Consider the following 9,516-nt stretch of genomic DNA (forward strand, 5'->3'; position numbering starts at 1 on the left):
ACATTCAGTAACCCTCGTTAATTTACATAAATTTCAATAAAATGGAAGTGTTCCCCAGTTCAAACCGTCCGAATAGAAAGGCTTTGACGATAAATTGTTACAGAGTGATGCCCGCAGCGATTTATAGGAAATATTTCCCGGCTAATTTCAATGTAATTTGCAGAAAATGGGTATAGTACCTGTAATTTGTTAAAGCGTTCACAATAGACCTGGGCCCTTATTCTCGAAACGTTCGTAGCTCTAAGAATTCTTAACTTTGATCGTAGCCAATGTGTTAAGAATGGGCTTAAGAAGTTCGTAGGGCTACGAACGTTTGGAGAATTGCTAGCCTGGCTTTGAATCCCCATAAGGGTATACAGTGTGAACCGTTTGTCCAACCAAATGACTTTTCTCACCCACACGCATATGCGCAAGTCGGGTAAGCTCCTGTAATACGTTAATCTACAACCACTTAATCCAGAAAGGATAAACCGTTTTATCAGCTAAAGACCACGTAAAGTGACCCGTTCCCGTATGTTTAATGGTAGCTATGTCAAATGCGAGATGCACGGATTGAGTGAGTGAGTAGGGATTGCCTTCGCTGTGGGCAATATTCCAGCAACATCACGGCGGGAGACACCTGAAATATGCTTCACACATTGTGCCCATGTGGGGAATCGAACCCAGGCCTTTGATGTGACGAGCGAACGCTGTAACGACGGTGTATCACAGACCCTGCTTTACACGAGCTGACGCCCCGCTTTAGGTAGACCTACACTGACCAAGACTAGGGTCATGCTTCATTACATGCTAAAGGTCTAAGCATAACTGTTTTTGCCGAACATTTAACTATGATACAGCTAGCTATTTGCTGTATAATATATACTTCCCATCAAAGGTTTAGACTCACTAGAGTAAATATAGCCACTTACTTCAGGCAACTGTTCTAAACTAAATTTTGCAAAATATTCCATACTGTTTAAATGTACTGTTTACACATGAACTGATGTATTGTAAAACAAATTCGTAATGTTGAAAAGATTATTGTCATGAGTTTAATAAATGATAAAAATCAGTGAAAATTGGCGAATTCTTAACAAAACTGTACACCAAAACGCAGCTGTTAACATGCACGATATTTCCACATGCTTTTCAGCAATTTGATGCATGATGCACGTGCAATTCATCTGCATAAAGTTTGCAGTTGGTTCCCCCAAGTTAGTGGAGAAATCAATCAACCATACAGTGAGTGTTTTAAGTGAGTCTAAACTTTGATGGTAAGTATATGTGAAAAACATAATTTTACAATCCAGTAGATTTTTACTGATCTGGCTACCCGAGTTCTTGTTCCTAATGTCAAATACACTAAACTGGTGTACGTTTTGATTTGCGAAGTAAATGAAGCACTGTTGTCATGTGGAATGGCCGACATCTTGAAGTTTTGAATTGGTTTTCCGAGAGTCAAACAATCGTCCAAAGTTGACAAAGCATTGTATTTGTATGTAAAATATATTTTCGAATGACCTCAATATAGAGCCTGGGATATTTTTAATAAGACATAAATACCCTTATTTCTGAAATATACGTGATTACACATAAGTTGCAAACTGAACTGAATGCATCTTCTATTTGTGAATGATAACCACTGTTGTTGTTGGGTTTTTTGTAACATGTGAGGGAAACAGCTATGGTTATTTTAGTTTGATCGAAAAATGTTCAGAGCAAATTAAAAAAGTGTCTGATTTTGGTCAGGATAGGTCAGTTAACGTGAATTACCTGAAAGCGTGTCCAGGATTGCTTTCAAGAGAAACATTTCATTCATTCTTCCAACCCATTCAGATAACTGAAGTACGGAAGGGCATAATAGGTGACACCAGCAATAAGTATACCATGGCAGTTGTCAAAACCGGCAGCTGTCCAATCCGGCAAGTTGTCAACACCGGCATAAAATCTCAGTCCCATCCGTGGCTAGTACATTTTTCTTTTAAGAGTTCTGCAATCTGGCAGCTGTCAATTCCGGATCTCGGCATGAAATGAGCCGCCCGAATATGGGTTAATACAGTAATTAGCGCTGTCTAATCCGGCGCATGGCGAGGAGTCGGCGGGATGTGTATTGTCACCAATCAGTGTTGACAGATTACAACACAGTCAGTTTCTTACATATTTTTTTTAGTTTGATTGATTTACTTATTTGATTGCAGGTAAAACAAAAAGTGATCCTCTAGCCGAGCAGGTTACACAGCCAACATCTGTTGATGTCAAGGAGCCCACTTCTTCTTCAGCTGTTTCCTTGTGAACTGCTGCCATGGAAGCTGCAACTCGTTCAGCACCAAATCAGCCAGTCCCGCCACTCTCATTCAGCACCAAATCAGGCAGTCCCGCCACTCTCGTTCAGCACCAAATCAGGCAGTCCCGCCACTCTCATTCAGCACCAAATCAGGCAGTCCCGCCGCTCTCGTTCAGCACCAAATCAGGCAGTCCCGCCACTCTCATTCAGCACCAAATCAGGCAGTCCCGCCGCTCTCGTTCAGCACCAAATTAGTCAGTCCCGCCGCTCTCGTTCAGCATCAAATTAGGCAGTCCCGCCACTCTCGTTCAGCACCAAATCAGGCAGTCCCGCCGCTCTCGTTCAGCACCAAATCAGGCAGTCCCGCCGCTCTCGTTCAGCACCAAATCAGGCAGTCCCGCCACTCTCGTTCAGCACCAAATCAGGCTGTCCCGCCGCTCTCGTTCAGCACCAAATCAGTCAGTCCCGCCGCTCTCGTTCAGCATCAAATTAGGCAGTCCCGCTACTCTCGTTCAGCACCAAATCAGGCAGTCCCGCCGCTCTCGTTCAGCATCAAATCAGGCAGTCCCGCCTCTCTCGTTCAGCACCAAATCAGGCAGTCCCGCCGCTCTCGTTCAGCACCAAATCAGGCAGTCCCGCCGCTCTCGTTCAGCACCAAATCAGGCAGTCCCGCCGCTCTCGTTCAGCACCAAATCAGGCAGTCCCGCTACTCTCGTTCAGCACCAAATCAGGCAGTCCCGCCGCTCTCGTTCAGCACCAAATCAGGCAGTCCCGCCTCTCTCGTTCAGCACCAAATCAGGCAGTCCCGCCTCTCTCGTTCAGCACCAAATCAGGCAGTCCCGCCACTTTCGTTCAGCACCATCAGTCCATCAGCACCAAATCAGGCAGTCCCGCCTCTCCAGTCAGTCCGCCGTCTCGTTCAGCCACTCGTTCAGTCAAATCAGTCAGTCCCGCCGCTTCGTTCAGCAGCACCAAATCAGGCAGTCCCGCCTCTCTCGTTCAGCACCAAATCAGGCAGTCCCGCCACTCTCGTTCAGCACCAAATCAGGCAGTCCCGCCACTCTCGTTCAGCACCAAATCAGGCAGTCCCGCCACTCTCGTTCAGCACCAAATCAGGCAGTCCCGCCGCTCTCGTTCAGCACCAAATCAGGCAGTCCCGCCGCTCTCGTTCAGCACCAAATCAGGCAGTCCCGCCACTCTCGTTCAGCACCAAATCAGGCAGTCCCGCCGCTCTCGTTCAGCACCAAATCAGGCAGTCCAGCCGCTCTCGTTCAGCACCAAATCAGGCAGTCCCGCCGCTCTCGTTCAGCACCAAATCAGGCAGTCCCGCCGCTCTCGTTCAGCACTAAATCAGGCAGTCCCGCCGCTCTCGTTCAGCATGAAATCAGGCAGTCCCGCCACTCGATGGCGAATACGTTGCAATGTTTTTACTATATCAGTGGTGTGTTGGCATCACAGAAGATGTGGACAGAAGATGATTGACATCAGCTATGCAGGCGACGTCATGCCATTCCTTACGTCATTACAATTGTCCTAGGAGAGAATATATGGTCTTGGGTCATGATTCCACAAAACGTTCGTATATCTCTTTTACATTCGTAAGCTACAATAACCTATAGACTTACGACAGGTCGTAACGTTACGAACGCTTTGTTTATTGGGACCCTGATCCCTTCCTCTAATATCCTCTGCGTTATCGAGCAACCACAAGCTGTTTGACGATGTGGGCTCACATTTCAATTCCATAACGAAGACATACGGTTGATTTAGATCATGATCTTCAACAGATTTATAAACAAGTGTTACTAACAAGAGTGGAATGTTTGTCAGAACTGACATTGCTAAACGAGTTTAGATTTGGTAGAAAAGTGTAAATACCATGTAACATTTACAAAACTGCAAAAAATTACACAACCTTTGTGAAAGTGTTACGTCGCTAGCGAAACTTTGTTGGTTTACCAATATTAATTCTTATATGGCTCTGTATTCGCGAACAGGTGAACCATATTTCCATTACGTGTTAAAGTGTTACACAGTATTAGTTTGATCATGATTGTACGGTGCAAATTTGATTTATTGAAAAGGACACCGTTTTGAAATTTTAAAGCAGTGTGAAATTAATTTTGTCTCTTCGGGAATATCTTGTTATGATGACAACGCTTTGACATTGAGTATCCTGTGGTTGTTAAAATAAACGTTGTTTATCCTAAATACTGGACATATCTGAATTAATTCTTCTTGCGCTTGCTTCTTGTGGTTCTCATGTTTAGGGTCTGTGTTTGATGCTGATGCCCTGTAGACACGTAGATTACAAAGATAACTGTTGGTAACCAACTTTGGCAAGTAGTGAAATTTATTCTGAAACCTTCGACTTTCGTTATTTTGATATTGTGACAAACAGTATTGTTCTAATTGTAAGCGGGTTCGATGCCCGGCCGCGTCATACCAAAAGACGTTAAAATATGGTACTTGTTGTTCCTTGCCTGGCGCTCGGCATTAATGGGTACAACAAGGACTGGTTGGCTCGGAGTCAGTATAATGTGTCTGAGTGGGGTATTCATGCTTTACTGCGGCATGGTATCTCAGTGGGCTAGCACTATAAAACCAGCTTAAGTCTGGGCTAGTACAAGCAGCTGCACATACACACGCATGCACTTTGTGAAATGAGCGAAATATTCACAAGTGCGACGTTAAACCCCATTTCACCTCACCTCACCTCACCATTGTGAGCGTCATTTCATTCAATATATAGGACATAATTATTTGGGTGTCAACTCTATACCACATGGAGCTTTGTCTTTGACTCTGGGTATGTTTCAGTGGCATTTAGAAGTTGGTGTAATCAACAAGGGATATAGTTCTATATACATACAACTTCTTCCTTACAATAGATGCGACGTGTCGGTGTATATGCTAACACCGTTATCAAGCAAGTGTTTAAAAACGATTAGGTTTCGTCGTAAAAGACAATACTGGATACGAACTTAAACAACTGTTACTACTAGAAAGCGGTGATTAATCATTGGCCATATATACACGTACAGAATATAATACCAATAACACGGGGTTATAATACAAACAAGTAGAATATAATGTAAATTAATTATATATATATAGTTTGATGTAATTAAACAGGTAATTAACATCTAGGGAACAAATACTTATTACTTGTAAGCAGAAAACGATACATACAGACAGACATACATACAGACAGACATACACACACACACACATACAGACAGACATATATACATACATACATACACACAAACACACACATACATACACACATACATACATACACACACATACATACATACATACATACATACATACATACATACATACATACACATACATACATACATACATACATACATACATACATACATACATACATACATACATACATGCATACATATATACATACAGCTGTTAATTTACATTGCACTGTGTGTACTTGTAGGAGGTGGAAGATAGTTTAAAGGGGGGGTGAAGAAAGGGGGGAGGGGTGCCGTCGAGTTGGCCATTAATACTTAATATATGCATATCCACATGCAAATCCATGAATGAGTTTAGAACATCACACGTGCGACTTTATTCTATACTAATGCCTGAGTAAAACGTGCCAGTACATTTCACAAGGGCAAATATAGTTGTGTCATCTTCATGGAAGTACAAGATTAAATGGTTTTCCTTTGCCCGATCACGCCCCAAATTGTTCCCGGATCGCGGGTCTGAACTGAACTACAGCCGAGCAGAGATGTATGGGGTGTGTTGAACATATTTAAAACCCATTTTATTGTCATGTGCATCAGAAATACCGCACAATCAGCCTGGTGTTCACTCACGGATGTTATCCGTTTGTTTAATAACACGCTTACCAAGTTAATAATGACTTTAAACTATCTCACCTTTTCAGAGAATAGCGTCAGTGCTGTCATTCACTTCTCACAAAGGGAACCGTTTTCACTGCCCCAGTCCACTACACCAGTAATATCCAATCGAGACTTCCACGACAAGCTATAGCTGGTAATATCACTTGAATGCAAGCCCGGTATTAACCTCTTCGGGTGTTTGGCTATCAGACCGATCGGCAGTGCATTCGAGTCACGTGACGTACCGTCTAATCTCGTGTCACCATGGTGTCAGCAATTGTTTACAAATGGCGGCGCGGTGATATCTCGGCAAGCGGTCAAGCTGTTTTCCACACATGCCGTTTTAAAAGCTACTCGATTAATTTGTAAGAAATGTTGGCTTGGATTGGGCCCTTCAGCCGCTGTTGAATTGATTCGTACATTAGTAAAGCAAATAAACACACGCACCTGTCAACGTGTGGACAGCCTTAGGGGGTAGGGAACGAATGATTGTCGAGGAGGGTTATCGTGTTCCCCGAGAGATTGTATCTCGGGGGTTAGAGAGGACTATGTAAAGACAAAATACAATGTCGGCACGCGAACATAATTAGCAGCTAACAATAGTGACGGCAATTACCGTGATTTGGAAGAGGTTCGCTTTTAGTTTAGGACCCAAGAAACTTGGTAATAGGCTGGGTTTGCTGGTTTGAGTGTAATTTCAAAATTTAAAGACACATTATAGGTAAGTTGTATATGGGCTTTTGGTGTTTCAGAAATAAAAGAACCAAGATTGTTCCATCGTGGCGATACCCGTGAAGATCCGGGTGAGAATTGGTCTTCAGAAACTCATGCTTGTCGTAAGAGGCGACTAATGGGATCTGGTGGTAAGGCTCGTTGGCTTGGTTGACACACGTCATCGGTTCCCATTTGCGCAGATAGATGCTCATGCTGTTGATCACTGGATTGTCTTGTCCAGACTCGATTATTTACAGACCGCCGCCATAAAGCCGGAATATTTCTGAGTGCGGCGTAACACTCACTCACTCACTCACTCACTCACTCACTCACTCACTCACTCACTCACTCACTCACTCACTCACTCACTCACTCACTCACTCACTCACTCACTCACTCACTCACTCACTCACTCACTCACTCACTCACTAACTCTCGTGGCGATGAATGATTGGCACGGCAGTAAAGCCTGTGAAGAAACTAATGTATGTAATCGATACTTTGACACCCGGAAAAAAATCTGAGTTGTATTGTGAGAGATACCCAGATGAAGTTCGGGACTCCGACATAGTGAGTGGGTTTAGTTTTAGGCCGCTTTTAGCAATTTTCCAGCAATATCACGGCGGGGGACACCAGAAATGGGCTTCACACATTTTACTCATGGGGGACTGGATCTCACTGCATTCTCCACTTTGGATAAAACAAATGTAGAATGTTCACCAAAGAAACAGGTTGGTTAAATCGAACCCGAGCCTTCAGCGTGACCAGCGGGCGCTTTTACCATTAGGCTAACCCACCACCCCTCCGACACAATGATTTTACATGAAATACTTAACTCGTGTAGTTGTCAGTCTTAGCAATTATATCGTGAAATTATACTTTGGTATATTTCAGTTATATACTGCGGGACTGGATTGGCCTCAGGACTGTATCAAAATTAATTTCAGACCAGTGCCAGTTATATTCAGACACTTGACGTAACTTCCGTAGACTTACATGTTAATTTAGTGTAGCATTAATAATTTTCATTAATTTAATTTTCGTATGATCCAAGTCATATTTTGCACATTTGTGAGGAATCATCTTACCTACAATCACATAATTTCTGTTTAATTTTCCGTTGCTTATTTATCGAGTGGCAACAATGTAATCAACATGTACAGTGCCGTGAACTCCTTTAACATGGCGGCCTATGGGATTGTGTATTGTGGAACCATACGTAGGTTGATGAGTGTGATGTCATTAGATTTATAGTGGTCGGAAAATTGAACTGAAATAAGGTGCGCAGAGCAGAGATGATTTCAAATTTGCCTGTCAAATTTTACAAAGATCTATCCTGAACTCACCTCATGAACATTATTTATGCTACACTGAAATAACATGTAAGTCTATGGAAATGACGTCAAGGGTCCGAATATAACTGGCACGGGTCTGTACCTTGTTTCCGCCCTCAACACTGCTCCATGCAGTATGATGTAATACGATAACATGCATCAACCAAGTCAGCCATCCTGACCATGAGACCCCGTTTGTCATGTCTTGCAAAGCCAGTGACCAAACAGCAACAGCGGCCAAGCTTCCAAAACAGGCATTCAGAAGCTTGATTAGACTTGCACAAGTCTGTAAGGTAAAAATTAACAGTTTAAATGATAATTTCTTTAAAATGATAAATAAAAGACTGGGGTCCGTTTATTATATCAGGATTTAATAACCTCGTTAAGATGAGAAGTCCACAATAACTCGGTGCGCCTAGTGGCTGCAAGAGTTGTATGCTCCCCAGGGAGTTGAGATTGATAACACGATGTGCCGTTGGGACCGACATCCAATGATCGAGGGAAAAAAATACCAGCGCATTGAGCAAGCACTAGTTGCCCGGATATGTGCGCTATATATAAATCATATAATTTGCCTCTTCGAAGGATAGAATTATTATACATGCATGGGCTCAGCATTCAATACAGCCTTGGAGCAAGGGTAAGGCTTGATAGACAGGGTGAAGATAATGATCTTCACAGACTGTTGGTTGTGACTTAATGTGAGATGACAGAGGCAAGCGCGTGCCAATATGTTTATTTGAAAAGCTCCCAGAAGTCTGTTTCTAGGCTGGATTATCCCGGCTGATCCAGAACAGTCTAAATACTGCGACTGGCACACCGCTGCTCTCTACAGAATCTAACAGAAACTGTATAGTACAATCACAACACTGTCAACCTATTACAGGGGATAATACCGTTACATAACAATATAAACAAATATCTTTATTTACATTGAAAAGCAGCACCAGCGAGATGGGAGATTCTGAGCCGGCTGAAAATCTAGACTGGCTCTATATGGGCTATTGGCACAACTGGAAGGGCTGAAGTGTGTGCATTTGATGGTTATAAACCATGAAATTATAAATAAATGCATTTTGATATGATAAAACATAAATATTTCGCAATAAGAGAAGCAATTGCACAGTAAATTAACATGATCAATATGGCTGTCACCCCGCGCGGCCTTGTTTAATCCTGTATCTGAACAGAGAGTGAGTCAACTTTTACGCCGCTTTAAGCAATATTCCTGGGGATCCTTTAACGAAGCAACCTTTACCAAGGTTAACCTTAACTCCCATTCTTTAACACTGTACTAAGGTTACCTTAGTGACTTACGATCACC

At 42.8% G+C, this 9,516-nt stretch overlaps 1 protein-coding gene across 2 annotated transcripts in view; it reads right to left on the reverse strand.

Annotated features, from left to right (window-relative positions):
• LOC124291225 (malignant fibrous histiocytoma-amplified sequence 1 homolog) overlaps positions 1 to 6,341 on the reverse strand; it is a 33,366-nt gene extending 27,025 nt beyond the window's left edge. For both annotated transcript variants that reach the window (XM_046728168.1, XM_046728169.1), the window contains exon 1: positions 6,181 to 6,341. The gene's annotated coding sequence lies outside the window, so the exon portion shown is untranslated. The remainder of the gene's footprint in view (positions 1 to 6,180) is intronic.
• Between the last annotated feature and the right edge of the window lie 3,175 nt (positions 6,342 to 9,516).

Source organism: Haliotis rubra, unplaced genomic scaffold, assembly GCF_003918875.1.
Source record: "Haliotis rubra isolate DU_JTF1 unplaced genomic scaffold, ASM391887v1 Scf486, whole genome shotgun sequence".
Lineage (NCBI taxonomy): Eukaryota > Metazoa > Mollusca > Gastropoda > Lepetellida > Haliotidae > Haliotis > Haliotis rubra.